Raw genomic sequence first — 14,786 nt, forward strand, 5'->3', positions numbered from 1 at the left:
CACTAAGGTGGGTTAAGGCGGCTGGGTTGGGGTCTGCGCTCCCTGGAGATGAGCCCCAGGCGGTTCCCTGGTGATCATGATGCCCGGATGAGTCAACTCGAAGCCGCTGTCTTTGGTGCCACTGCAGCCTCTTCTTCCTTGTCTTTCTGTTCTGTGTATTTCTTCTATCTTGCCAGCAAACTGCGCTGATGTTAAAGGAACATCTGAGGACATGCTGAACTCTGTCCCACCGTTTATTAAAGCCTTTACTGAAGTGGACAGTTTAGGGAATAGATGGGTGAATCATGAGGAAAAAGACAGCTTTGGAAAGACTTGCCTTTCCTGGGAAAGACTAGCTAGATCAAGAAAGCCCTGGTGTATATTGGATAAAGAAGAAAGAAAAGAAGTATTAGAAAACATGAAGCCAGCATTAAAATACTGGGTGACTTTATGGAAAGGATTTGAAAGATTTCATGATGTAGAAGAATGTTATGAGGCTTCTTTTACAGGAGACTTAGACCCTGGGATCTAAAGATATCTAGGGCCACAAAATCAGGAAATGAGTAGAGTCGTGGTTGATGGTATGAGACAGATTTTGGAGAACTCTTAGATCATGTCCTTGGGCAATGACCACAATCTGAAGCTGAGAATAGATCATCTATAAACAATTATGCTGTTCTTTTTCTTTCTGTTGTATGATCTGGTGATATAGCCCCCTTGCCAAATTCGCTGATCCCCCTTTGCCAAGTTCCCTGATTTTAATAGTATATAAGCATTGCTGGAGATGAAGTAAAGTTGCAGCAGCATATTCAACTACATTGAGTGTGTCTGTCTGTCATTTCCTCGCCGATTCCTGATTTCTCCTTGAGCCTTCTCCTTTGTTCTCCCTCGGTTGGTGGTCTCCACGAGAGGCAGTCCGAGGCAAAGTCAAGGAAATTCAAGTCATGGATTTTCTTTAGATTTGGTTGGCGAGATAGAATCTCATTTTGGCAAGGCAGGGATAGGCAAGACAAATCAAGGCAAGGCAAGGCATGTATTATCTTTAGATTTGGTTGGGTGATAGAATAACATTTAGGCAAGGCAAGACAAGGCAAGGCAAGAAATGGATTTACTTAAGATTTGGTTGGGGAGATAGAAACTCATTTATTCAAGGCAAGGCAAGGCCTGGATTTTATTTAGATTTGGTTGGGGTGATGGGATCTGATTTATGCAAGGCAAGGCAAGACAAGGCTAGGGAAGTCATGGATTTTCTTTCGATTTAGTTGGGGAGATAGAATCTCATTTTGGAAAGGCAAGGATAGGCAAGACAAGGCAAGGACAGTCAAGGCGAGGCATGGATTTCCTTTAGATTTGGTTCGGGAGATAGAATCTCATTTATGCAAGGCATGGCAAGGCAAGGCAAGACAAGGCAAGACAAGGCATGGCATTGATTTTCTTTAGATTTGCTTGGGGAGAAAGAATCTCATTTAGGCAAGGCAAGGCATGGATTTCCTTTAGATTTGGTTGCTGAGAGAGAATCTCATTTAGCCAAGGCAAGGTAAGACAAGGAAAGGCAAGGCATGTAATAATTTTAGATTTGTTTGCGTGATAGAATCACATTTAGGCAAGGGAAGGCATGGGAAGACAAGGCAAGGCAAGGCATGGATTTTCTTTAGATTTGGAGGGGGAGATAGAATCTCATTTAGGCATGGCAAGGCAAGACAAGGCAAGGCATATATTTTCTTTAGATTATGTTGGGTAAATAGAATCTCATTTAGGCAAGGGAAATCAAGGAATTGCAAAGCATGGATTTTCATTAGAATTGGTTGGGGAGATACAGTCTCATTTTGACAAGGCAAGGCAAGGCAAGGCATGTATTATCTGTATATTTGGTTGTGTAGATAGAATCTCATTTAGGAAAATGAACTCAAGGAATTGCAAAGGATGGAATTTCTTTAGATTTCATTCAGGACATACAATCTCATTTTGGCAAGGCAAGTAAAGGCAAGGCAAGGCAAGACAAGGCAAGGCAAAGAAAGGCATGGATTTTCTTTAGATTTCGTTGGGGAGACAGAATCTCATTTAGCCAAGGCAAGGCAAGACAAGGCAAGACAAGGCAAGGCAATGCATGGATTTCCTTTAGATTTGTTTGCTGAGATAGAATCATATTTATGCAAGGCAAACCAAGACAAGGAAAGGCAAGGCATGTACTATCTTTAGATTTGTTTGCGTGATAGAATCACATTTACGCAAGGGAAGGCATGGCAAGACAAGGCAAGGCAAGGCATGGATTTTCTTCAGATTTGGTTGGGGAGATAGAAACTCATTTAGGCAAGGCAAGACAAGGCCTGGACTTTATTTAGATTTGGTTGGGGAGATCTCATTTAGGCAAGGCAAGGATAGGCAAGGCAAGGCAAGGACAGTCAAGGCAAGGCATGTATTTCCTTCAGATTTGGTTCAGATTATGGAATCTCATTTATGAAAGGCAAGGCAAGGTTAGGCAAGACAAGGCAAGGCATGGCATTGATTTTCCATAGATTTGCTTGGGGAGATAGAATCTCATTTAGGCAAAGCAAGGCATTGATTTTTTTAGATTTGCTTGGAATGGTAGTATCACTTTTATGCAAGGCAAGGCAATGCAAGACAAGGCAAGGCATGTATTTTCTTTAGATTTGGTTGGGTGGATAGAATCTCATTTAGTCAATGTAGTAGGATAGGCAAGGCAAGAAAGGACAGTCAAGACAAGGCATGTATTTCATTTAGAAATGGTTTGGGAGATAGAATCTCATTTATGCAAGGCAAGGCAAGGCAAGACAAGACAAGGCAAGGAAAGGCAAAGCAAGGCATGCATTTTCTTTAGATTTCATTGGGGAGATAGAATCTTATTTTGGCAAGGCAAGGCAAGGCAAAGCATGAATTTCTTAAGATTTGCTTGGGGATATAGAATCTCATTTAGGCAATGGAAGGCATGGATATTCTTCAGATTTAGTTGGGGTGGTAGAATCACTTTTAGGCAAGGCAAAGCAAGGGAAGGCATGTATTTTCTTTAGATTTGGTTGGGGAGATACAATCTCATTTAGGCATGGGTAATAAGGAAATTCAAGGCATGGATTTTCTTTAGATTTGGTTGGCGAGATAGAATCTCATTTTGGCAAGGCAGGGATAGGCAAGACAAATCAAGGCAAGGCAAGGCATGTATTATATTTAGATTTGGTTGGGTGATAGAATAACATTTAGGCAAGCAAGACAAGGCAAGGCAAGAAATGGGTTTACTTCAGATTTGGTTGGGGAGATAGAAACTCATTTAGGCAAGGCAAGGCAAGACCTGGATTTTATTTAGATTTTTGGGGGGTGATGGGATCTCATTTAGGCAAGGCAAGGCAAGACAAGGCAAGGCAAGTCATGGATTTTCTTTACATTTGGTTGGGGAGATAGAATCTCATTTTGGCAAGGCAAGGATAGGCAAGACAAGGCAAGGACAGTCAAGGCAAGGCATGCATTTCCTTTAGATTTGGTTCAGGAGATAGAATCTCATTTATGCAAGGCATGGCAAGGCAAGGCAAGACAAGGCAAGGAAAGGCATGGCATTGATTTTCTTTAGATTTGCTTGGGGAGATATTATCGCATTTAGGCAAGGCAAGGCATTGATTTTTTTGGATTTGCTTGGAGTGGTAGAATCACTTTTAGGCAAGGCATGGCAATGCATGACAAGGCAAGGCATGTATTTTCTTTAGATTTGTTTGGGTGGATAGAATCTCATTTAGGCAAGGGAAGTCAAGAAAATTCAAGGTATGGATTTTCTTTAGATTTGGTTGGGGAGATAGAAACTCATTTAGTGAAGGCAAGGTAAGGCTTGTATTTTATTTAGATTTGGTTGGGGAGATAGAATCTCATTTAGGCAAGGCAATGATAGGCAAGGCAAGGCAAGGACAGTCAAGGCAAGGCATGTAATTCCTTTAGATTTGGTTCGGGAGATAGAATCTCATTTATGCAAGGCAAGGCAAGGCAATTCAAGACAAGGCAAGGCAAGGCATTTATTTTCTTAAGAATTGGTTGGGCAGATAGAATCTCATTTTGGCAAGGCTCGGAAAGGCAAGGCACAGCATGGATTTTACTTAGATTTGGTTGGGGAGATAGAATCTCATTTAGGTAAGGTAAGGATGGGCAAGGCAAGGACAATAAAGGCAAGGCATGTATTTCCTTGAGATTTGGTTTGGCAGATAGAATCTCATTTACACAAGGCAAGGCAAGGCAAGGCAAGGTAAGGCAAGGCATGGATTTTCTTTAGATTTGGTTGCATGATAGAATAACATTTAGGCAAGACAAGACAAGGCAACACAAGGCACGGCAAGGCATGGATTTTCTTCAATTTTGGATCGGATGATAGAAACTCATTCAGGCAAGGCAAGGCAAAGCAATTCAAAGCAAGGCAAGGCAAGATATGTATTTTCTTTAGATATGGTTGGGGAGAAAGAATCTCATTTAGGCACGGCAAGGCAAGGCAAAGCAAAGCATGGCAAGGCATGTTTATCCTTTAGATTTGGTTGTGGACATAGAATCTCAATTAGGCAAGGCATGGCATGGATTTTCTTTAGAGTTGGTTAGGGAAATAGAATCTCATTTAGGCAAGGCTAAGCAATGCATGGGAATGGAAGGCATGGATTTTCTTTAGATTTCGTTGGAGAGATAGAATATCACTTGGCCAAGGCAAGGCAAGGCAAGGCAAGACAAGGCAAGGCAAGGCATATATTTTCTTTAGATTTTCTTGGGTAGATAGAATCTCATTTAGGCAAGGGAACTCAAGGAATTGCAAAGCATGGATTTTCTTTAGAATTGGTTGGGGAGATATAATCTCATATTGGCAAGGCAAGGTAAGGCAAGGAAAGGCAAAGCAAGGCAAGGCAAGGCATGGTTTGACTTTAGATTTGGTTGGGTAGATAGAATCTCATTTAGGCAAGGGAACTCAAGGAATTACATAGCATGGATTTTCTTTAGAATTGGTTTGGGGGATACAATCTTAGTTTGGCAAGGCAAGGCAAGGCATGTATTATCTTTAGATTTGGTTGGGTAGATAGAATCTCATTTAGGCAAGGGAACTGAAGGAATTGCAAAGGATGGCTTTTCTTTAGATTTCATTCGGGAGATACAATCTCATTTTGGCAAGGCAAGTAAAGGCAAGGCAAGGCAAGGCAAGACAAGGCAAGGCAAAGAAAGGCATGGATTTCCTTTAGATTTGGTTGGGGAGAAAGAATCTCATTTAGCCAAGGCAAGGCAAGACAAGGAAAGGCAATGCGTGCATTAATTTTAGATTTGTTTGCGTGATAGAATCACATTTAGGCAAGTGAAGCCACGGCAAGACAAGGCAAGGCAAGGCATGGATTTCCTTTAGATTTGTTTGCTGAGACAGAATCATATTTATGCAAGGCAAACCAAGACAAGGAAAGGCAAGGCATGTACTATCTTTAGATTTTTTTGCGTGATAGATTCACATTTATGCAAGGGAAGGCACGGCAAGACAAGGCAAGGCAAGGCATGGATTTTCTTTAGATTTGGTTGCTGAGATAGAATAACATTTAGGCAAGGCAAGACAGGGCAAGTCAAGGCAACGCAAGGCAAGGATTTTCTTCAGATTTGGTTGGGGAGATAGAAACTCATTTAGGCAAGGCAAGACAAGGCCTGGATTTTATTTAGATTTGGTTGGGGAGATAGAATCTCATTTAGGCAAGGCAAGGATAGGCAAGGCAAGGCAAGGACAGTCAAGGCAAGGCATGTATTTCCTTTAGATTTGGTTCAGATTATAGAATCTCATTTATGCAAGGCAAGGCAAGGTTAGGCAAGACAAGGCAAGGCAAGGCATGGATTTTCTTTAGATTTGGTTGGGGAGATAGAATCTCATTTGGGCAAGGCAAGGATAAGCAAGGCAAGGCATGGATTTTTCTTAGATTTGGTTGGGGAGTTAGAATCTCATTTGGGCAAGGCAAGGATAGGCAAGGCAAGGCAAGGACAGTCAAGGCAAGGCATGAATTTCCTTCAGATTTGGTTCGGCAGATAGAATCTCATTTATGCAAGGCAAGACAAGGCAATGTAAGGCAAGACATGATTTTCTTTAGATTTCGTAGGGGAGATATAATCTCATTTTGGCAAGGCATGGCAAGGCATGGATTTTCTTTAGATTTGGTTGGGTGATAGAATAACATTTAGGCAAGGCAAGGCAAGACAAGGCAAGACAAGGCAAGGCAAGTCATGGATTTTCTTCAATTTTGGTTGGGATGATAGAAACTCATTTAGGCAAAGAAAGGCAAAGCAATTCAAAGCAAGGCAAGGCAAGACATGGATTTTCTTTTGATATGGTTGGGGAGAAGAATCTCATTTAGGAAAATGAACTCAAGGAATTGCAAAGGATGGAATTTCTTTAGATTTCTTTGGGGAGATACAATCTCATTTTGGCAAGACAAGTAAAGGCAAGGTAAGGCAAGGCTAGGCAAAGAAAGGCATGGATTTCCTTTAGATTTGGTTGCTGAGATAGAATCTCATTTAGCCAAGGCAAGGCACGACAAGGAAAGGCATGTATTAATTTTAGATTTGTTTTCCTGATAGAATCACATTTAGGCAAGTGAATGCATGGCAAGACAAGGCAAGGCAAGGCATGGATTTCCTTTAGATTTGTTTGCTGAGATAGAATCATATTGTGGGAAATTACCAATATGGAGTCAGGTAGAAATATAAGGGTATTTAATAGGGAAAAGCCTTACTTACAGAGCAACCTAGCCAGCTGGCGTGGTAGAGGTCTGTACAGCAAGAAGCAAAGAGAAACCAAAACCAAAAACGCAGTCCCACTACGTCACTCTGACCACGCCCTCACAAGCCTGGTCAGGCACACCTGTAGCCAGCCCCTAAGAAGGCGTGGCTACAGCTTTCCCTACAGAATCACATTTATGGAAGGCAAGCCAAGACAAGGAAAGGCAAGGCATGTACTATCTTTAGATTTGTTTGCGTGATAGAATCACATTTACGCAAGGGAAGGCATGGCAAGACAAGGCAAGGCAAGGCATGGATTTTCTTTAGATTTGGTTGCTGAGATAGAATAACATTTAGGCAAGGCAAGAAAGGGCAAATCAAGGCAACGCAAGGCAAGGATTTTCTTCAGATTTGGTTGGGGAGATAGAAACTCATTTAGGCAAGGCAAGACAAGGCCTGGATTTTATTTAGATTTGGTTGGAGAGATAGAATCTCATTTAGGCAAGGCAAGGATAGGCAAGGCAAGGCAAGGACAGTCAAGGCAAGGCATGTATTTCCTTTAGATTTGGTTCAGATTATAGAATCTCATTTATGCAAGGCAAGGCAAGGCATGGATTTTCTTTAGATTTGGTTGGGGAGATAGAATCTCATTTTGGCGAGGCTTGGCAAGGCAAGGCAAGGCATGGATTTTCCCTAGATTTGGTTGGGGAGATAGAATCCCATTTGGGCAAGGCAAGGATAGGCAAAGCAAGGCAAGGACAGTCAAGGCAAGGCATGAATTTCCTTCAGATTTGGTTCGGCAGATAGAATCTCATTTATGCAAGGCAAGGCAAGCCAAGGCAAGGCAAGGCAAGGCATGGATTTTCTTTAGATTTCTTAGGGGAGATATAATTTCATTTTGGCAAGGCATGGCAAGGCATGGATTTTCTTTAGATTTGGTTGGGTGATAGAATAACATTTAGGCAAGGCAAGGCAAGACAAGGCAAGACAAGGCAAGGCAAGTCATGGATTTTCTTCAATTTTGTTTGGGATGATAGAAACTCATTTAGGCAAGGAAAGGCAAAGCAATTCAAAGCAGGCAAGGCAAGACATGGATTATCTTTAGATATGGTTGGGGAGAAGAATCTCATTTAGGCATGGCAAGGCAAGGCAAAGCAAAGCATGGCAAGGCCTGGATATCCTTTAGATTTTGTTGTGGACATAGAATCTCATTTAGGCAAGGCAAGGCATGGATTTTCTTTAGATTTGGTTAGGGAAATAGAATCTCCTTTAGACAAGGCTAAGCAATGCACGGTAAGGAAAGGCATGGATTTTCTTTAGATTTTGTTGGGGAGATACAATATCACTAGACATGGCAAAGCAAGCAAGGCAAGACAAGGCAAGGAATATATTTTCTTTAGATTTGGTTAGGTAAATAGAATCTCATTTAGGCAAGGGAAATCAAAGAATTGCAAAGTATGGATTTTCATTAGAATTGGTTGGGGAGATACAATCTCATTTTGACAAGGCAAGGCAAAGCAAGGCAAGGCAAGGCAAGGCATGTATTATCTTTAGATTTGGTTGGGTAGATAGAATCTCATTTAGGAAAATGAACTCAAGGAATTGCAAAGGATGGAATTTCTTTAGATTTCTTTGGGTAGATACAATCTCATTTTGGCATGGCAATTAAAGGCAAGGCAACGTAAGGCAAGGCAAGGCATGGATTGTCTTTAGACTTGGTTGCATGATATGATCACATTTAGGCAATGAAATGCAAGACAAGGCAAGGCATGGATTTTCTTTGAATTTGTTTGGGGGAGATAGAATCTCATTTAGGCAAGGCAATGATAGGCAAGGAAAGGCAAGGACAGTCAAGGCAGTCATGTATTTCCTTTAGATTTGGTTCGGGAAATAGAATCTCATTTATGCCAGGCAAGGCATGGCAAGGCAAGACAAGACAATGCAAGACATGGCATTGATTTACTTTACATTCGCTTGGGGAGATAGAATCTCATTTAGGTAAGGCAAGGCTTTGATTTTCTTTAGATTTGCTTGGGGTAGTAGATCACTTATAGGCAAGGCAAGGCAAGGCAAGGCAAGGCATGTATTTTCTTTAGATTTGGTTGGGTGGATAGAATCTCATTTAGGCAAGGGAAGTCAAGGAAATTCAAGGCATGGATTTTCTTTAGATAAGGTTGGGGAGATATAATCTCATTTTGGCAAGGCATGGCAAGGCATGGGTTTTCTTTAGATTTTTTTGGGTGATAGAATAACATTAAGGCAAGACAAGGCAAGGCAAGACAAGGCAAGGCAAGTCATGGATTTTCTTCAATTTTGGTTGGGATGATAGAAACTCATTTAGGCAAGGAAAGGCAAAGCAATTCAAAGCAAGGCAAGGCAAGACACGAATTTTCTTTAGATATGGTTGGGAAGAAAAATCTCATTTAGGCACGGCAAGGCAAGGCAAAGCAAAGCATGCCAAGGCATGGATATCCTTTAGATTTGGTTGTGGACATAGAATCTCATTTAGGCAAGGCAAGGCATGGATTTTCTTTAGATTTGGTTAGGGAAATAGAGTCTCATTTAGACAAGGCTAAGCAATGCATGGTAAGGCAAGGCATGGATTTTTCTCTAGATTTCGTTGGGGAGATACAATATCACTAGCCATGGCAAAGCAAGCAAGGCAAGGCATATATTTTCTTTAGAATTGGTTGGGTAAATAGAATCTCATTTAGGCAAGGGAACTCAAGGAATTGCAAAGTATGGTTTTTCATTAGAATTGGTTGGGGAGATACAATCTCATTTTGACAAGGCAAGGTAAGGCAAAGCAAGGCAAGGCAAGGCAAGGCAAGGAATGTATTATCTTTAGATTTGGTTGAGTAGGTAGAATCTCATTTAGGAAAATGAACTCAAGGAATTGCAAAGGATGGAATTTCTTTAGATTTCTTTGGGGAGATACAATCTCATTTTGGCAAGGCAATTAAAGGCAAGGCAATGTAAGGCAAGGCAAGGCAAGACAAGGAAAGGCAAGGCATGTATTATCTTTAGATTTGTTTGCATGATAGAATCACATTTAGGCAAGGGAAGGCACGGCAAGACAAGGCAAGGTAAGAAATGGATTTTCTTTAGATTTGGTTGGGGAGATAGAATCTCATTTAGGCAAGGCAAGGCACAGCAATTCTAAGCAATGCAAAGCAAGACATGGATTTTCTTTAGATATGGTTGGGAGGATAGAATCTGATTTAGGTAATGCAAGACAAGGCAACACATGTATTTTCTTTAGATTTGGTTTGATAGATAGAATCTCATTAAGCAAGGGAAGTCAAAGAAATTCAAGGCATGGAATATTTTTAGATTTGGTTGGGGAGATAGAATCTCATTTAGGCAAGGCAAGGATAGGCAAGGCAAGGCAAGAACAGTCAAGGCAAGGCATGTATTTCCTTTAGAATTGGTTCCGGAGATAGAATCTCATTTGGCAAGTCAAAGCAAGGCTTGTATTTTCTTTAGATTTGGTTGTTTGATAGAATAATATTTAGGCAAGGCAAGACAAGGCAAGGCAAGGCATGGATTTTCTTCAATTTTGGTTGAGATGATAGAAACTCATTTAGGCAAGGCAAGATAGGCAAGGCAGGTATTTCCTTTAGATTTGGTTTGGGATATAGAATCTCATTAATGCAAGTCAAGGAAAGAAAAGGCAAGGCAAGGAAAGACTTGGATTTTCTTTAGTTTTCGTTGGGTGATAGAATAACATTTAGGTAATGCAAGACAAGACAAGACCAGGTATGGATTTTCCTCAATTTTGGTTGGGATGATAGAAACTCATTTAGGCAAGGCAAGACAAGGCCTGGATTTTATTTAGATTTGGTTCGGGAGATAGAATCTCATTTAGGCAAGGCAAGGCAAGGCGAAGCATGGAATCTCTTTAGATTTTTTTGGGTAGATAGAATCTCAATTTGACAAGGCAGGGATAGGCAAGGCAAGTCAAGGCAAGGCAAGGCATGTATTGTCTCTAGATTTGGTTGCGTGATATGATCACATTTAGGCAATGCAAGGCAAGGCAAGGCAAGGCAAGGCAAGGCAAGGTATGGATTTCCTTTAGATTTGGTTGCTGAGATAGAATCTCATTTAGGCAAGGTAACGCAAGCCATGGATTATCTTTAGATTTGGGTGCGTGATAGAATCACATTTAGGCAAGGGAAGGCATGGCAAGACAAGGCAAGGTGAGGCGTGGATTTTTTTTAGATTTGGTTGGGGAGATAGAATCTCATTTATGCAAGGCAAGGCACAGAAATTCAAAGCAGTGCAAGGCAAGACATGGATTTTCTTTAGATATGGTTGTGGAGATAGAATCTCATTTAGGCAATGCAAGACAAGGCAAGGCGTGTATTTTATTTAGATTTGGTTTGATAGATAGAATCTCATCAAGCAAGGGAAGTCAAGGAAATTCAAGGCATGGAATATCTTTAGATTTGGTTGGGGAGATAGAATCTCATTTAGTCAAGGCAAGGATAGGCAAGGCAAGGCAAGAACAGTCAAGGCAAGGCATGTGTTTCCTTTAGATTTGGTTTGGGAGATAGAATCTCATTTTGGCAAGGCAAGGCAAGGCTTGGATTTTCTTTAGATTTGTTTGGGGAGATAGAATCTCATTTTGGCAAGGCAAGGCAAGGCTGTATTTCCTTTAGATTTGGTTCGGGATATAGAATCTCATTAATGCAAGTCAAGGAAAGAAAAGGCAAGGCAAGGACAGTCAAGGCAAGGCAGGTATTTCCTTTAGATTTGGTTCGGGATATAGAATCTCATTAATGCAAGTCAAGGAAAGAAAAGGCAAGGCAAGGAAAGGCTTGGATTTTCCTTAGATTTCGTTGGGTGATAGAATAACATTTAGGCAATGCAAGACAAGGCAAGACAAGGCAAGACCAGGCATGGATTTTCCTCAATTTTGGTTGGGATGATAGAAACTCATTTAGGCAAGGCAAGGCAAAGCAATTCAATGCAAGGCAAGGCAAGACATGGATTTTCTTTAGATATGTTTGGGGAGAAAAAATCTCATTTATGCACGGCAAGGAAAGGCATGGCAAGGCATGGCAAGATATGGATATCCTTTAGATTTGGTTGTGGACATAGAATCGAATTTATGCAAGGCAAGCCATGGATTTTCTTTAGATTTGGGTAGGGAAATAGAATTTCATTTAGGCAAGGCTAAGCAATGCAAGGCAAAGCAAGGCATGGATTTTTTTTTAGATTTCATTGGGGAGATAGAATATCACTTAGCCACGGCAAGGCAAGACAAGGTAAGGCAAGGCATATATTTTCTTTAGATTTGGTTGGGGAGATAGAATCTCATTTAGGCAAGGGAACTCAAGGAATTGCAAAGCATGGATTTTCTTTAGATTTGGTTGGGGTGATACAATCTCATTTTCGCAAGGCAAGGCAAGGCAAGACAAGGAAATGCAAGGCATGGCAAGACATGTATTATGTTTTGATTTGGTTGTGTGATATGATTACAATGCAAATCAAGGAAAGGCAAGGCAAGGCAAGCAAGGCATGGAATTCCTTTAGATTTGATTGCTGAGATAGAATCTCATTTCGGCAAGGCAAGGCAAGACCATGCAAGGCAAGGCCTGGATTTTCTTCAGATTTGGTTGTGGAGATAGAAACTCATTTAGGCAAGGCAAAGCAAGGCCTGGTTTTATTTAGATTTGGTTGGGGAGATAGAATCTCATTGAGCCAAGGCAAGGCAAGGTAAGACAAGGCAAGCAAGGCACAGATTTTCTGTAGTTTTGGTTGGGGAGATAGAATCTCATTTTGGCAAGGCACGGCAAGGCAAGGCAAGGCGTGGATTTTCTTTAGATTTGGTTGGGGAGATAGAATCTCATTTAGGCAAGGCAAGACAAGGCAAGGCAAGGCTTGTATTATCTTTAGATTTGGTTGCTGAGATGGAATCTCATTTAGGCAGTGGAACTCAAGGAATTCAAAGCATGGATTTTCTTTAGATTTGGTTGGGGAGATACAGTCTCATTTTTGCAAGGCTAGGCAAGGCAAGGAAATGAAATGCAAGGCAAGGTAAGGCATGGATTATCTTTAGATTTGGTTGCGTGATATGATCACATTTAGGCAATGCAAGGCAAGGCAAGGCAAGGTAAGGCAAGGCATGGATTTTCTTCAGATTTGGTTGGGGAGATAGAATCTCATTTACGCAAGGCAACGCACAGCAATTCAAAGAAGGCAAGGCAAGACATGGATTTTCTTTAGATTTCGTTGGGGAGATAGAATCTCATTTTGGCAAGGCAAGGCAGCCATGGATTTTCTTTAGATTTGGTTGGGTGATAGAATAACATTTAAGCAAGGAAAGACAAGGCAAGAGAAAGCATGGATATTCTTTAATTTTGGTTGAGATGATAGAAACTCATTTAGGCAAGGCAATGCAAAGCAATTAATGGAAAGGCAAGTCAAGACATGGATTTTCTTTAGATATGGTTGGGGAGATAGAGTCTCATTTAGGCAATGCAAGAAAAGGCAAGGCATGTATTTTCTTTAGATTTGGTTGGGTAGATAGAATCTCATATAGGCAAGGGAAGTCAAGGCAAGGTAAAGCATGGATTTTTTTTAGATTTTTTTTGTGTAGATGGAATCTCATTTAGGCAAGGCAAGGCAAGGCAAGACACAGCCAGACAAGGTATGGATTTTCTTTATATTTGGTTGGGGAGATAGAATCTCATTTTGGCAAGGCAAGGCAAGGCAAAGCATAGATTTTTTTATATTTGTTTGGGTAGATAGAATCTCATTTAGGCAAGGAATGGATAGGCAAGGCAAATCAAGGCAGGGCAAGGCATGTATCATCTTTAGATTTGGTTGGGTTATTGAATAACATTAGGCAAGGCAAGACAATGCAAGACAATGCAAGGCAAGGCATGGATTTTTTCAGATTTTGTTGGGGAAACAGAAACTCATTTAGGCAAGGCAAGGCATGGCCTTGATTTTCTTTATATTTGGTGGGGGAGATTGAATATCATTTAAGCAAGGCAAGGAAAGGCAAGACAAGTAAAGGCAAGGTGTGCCATTACTTTGGATTTGTTAGCGGAGATAGAATCTCATTTTAGCAAGGCAAGGATAGGCAAGGCAAGGCAAGGACAGTCAAGGCAAGGCATCTACTTTCTTTAGATTTGGTTCGGGGTATAGAATCTCATTTATGCAAGGCAAGGCAAGGGAAGGCAAGACAAGGCTAGGCAAGGTTATGCATGGATTTTCTTTAGATTTGGTTAGGAAAATAGAATCTCATTTAGGCAAGGCTAAGCAAAGCAAGTCAAGGTAAGGCCTGGATTTTCTTTAGGTTTCATTGGGGAGTTAGAATATCACTTAGCCAATGCAAGGCAAGGCAAGGCAAGACAAGGCAAGGCAATACATATATTTTCTTTAGATTTGGTTGGATAGATAGAATCTCATTTAGGCAAGGGAACTCAAGGAATTGCAAAGTATGGATTTTCTTTAGTTTTGGTTGGGGAGATACAATCTCATTTTGGCAAGGAAAGGTAAGGCAAGGCATGGATTATCTTTAGTTTTGGTTGCATGATATGATCACATTTAGGCAATGCAAGGTAAGGCAAGGCAAGGCAAGGCAAGGCACAGCAAACCATGGATGTCCTTTTGATTTGGTTGCTGAGATAGAATCTCATTTAGGCAAGGCAAGGCAAGACAAGGCAAGGCAAGGCATGGATTATTTTTAGATTTGGTTGCATGATAGAATCACATTTAGTCATGGAAGGCAAGACAAGACAATGCTAGGTATGGAATGGATTTTCTTCAGATTTGGTTGGGGAGATAGAATCTCATTTAGGCAAAGCAAGGCACATCAATTCAAAGCAAGGCAAGGCAAGACATGGTTTTTGATTAGATATGGTTGGGGAGATAGAATCTCATTTAGGCAATGCAAGACATGGCAAGGCATGTGTTTTCTTTAGATTTGGTTGGGTATATAGAATCTCATTTAGGCACGGCAAGACAAGGTAAAACAAGGCAAGGCAAGGCTTGGATTTTCTTCATATTATGTTGGGAATATAGAATCTCATTTTGTCAGGGCAAGGCAAAGCAAGGCCTGTATTTTTATTTAGATT

Source organism: Cricetulus griseus, chromosome 5, assembly GCF_003668045.3.
Source record: "Cricetulus griseus strain 17A/GY chromosome 5, alternate assembly CriGri-PICRH-1.0, whole genome shotgun sequence".
Lineage (NCBI taxonomy): Eukaryota > Metazoa > Chordata > Mammalia > Rodentia > Cricetidae > Cricetulus > Cricetulus griseus.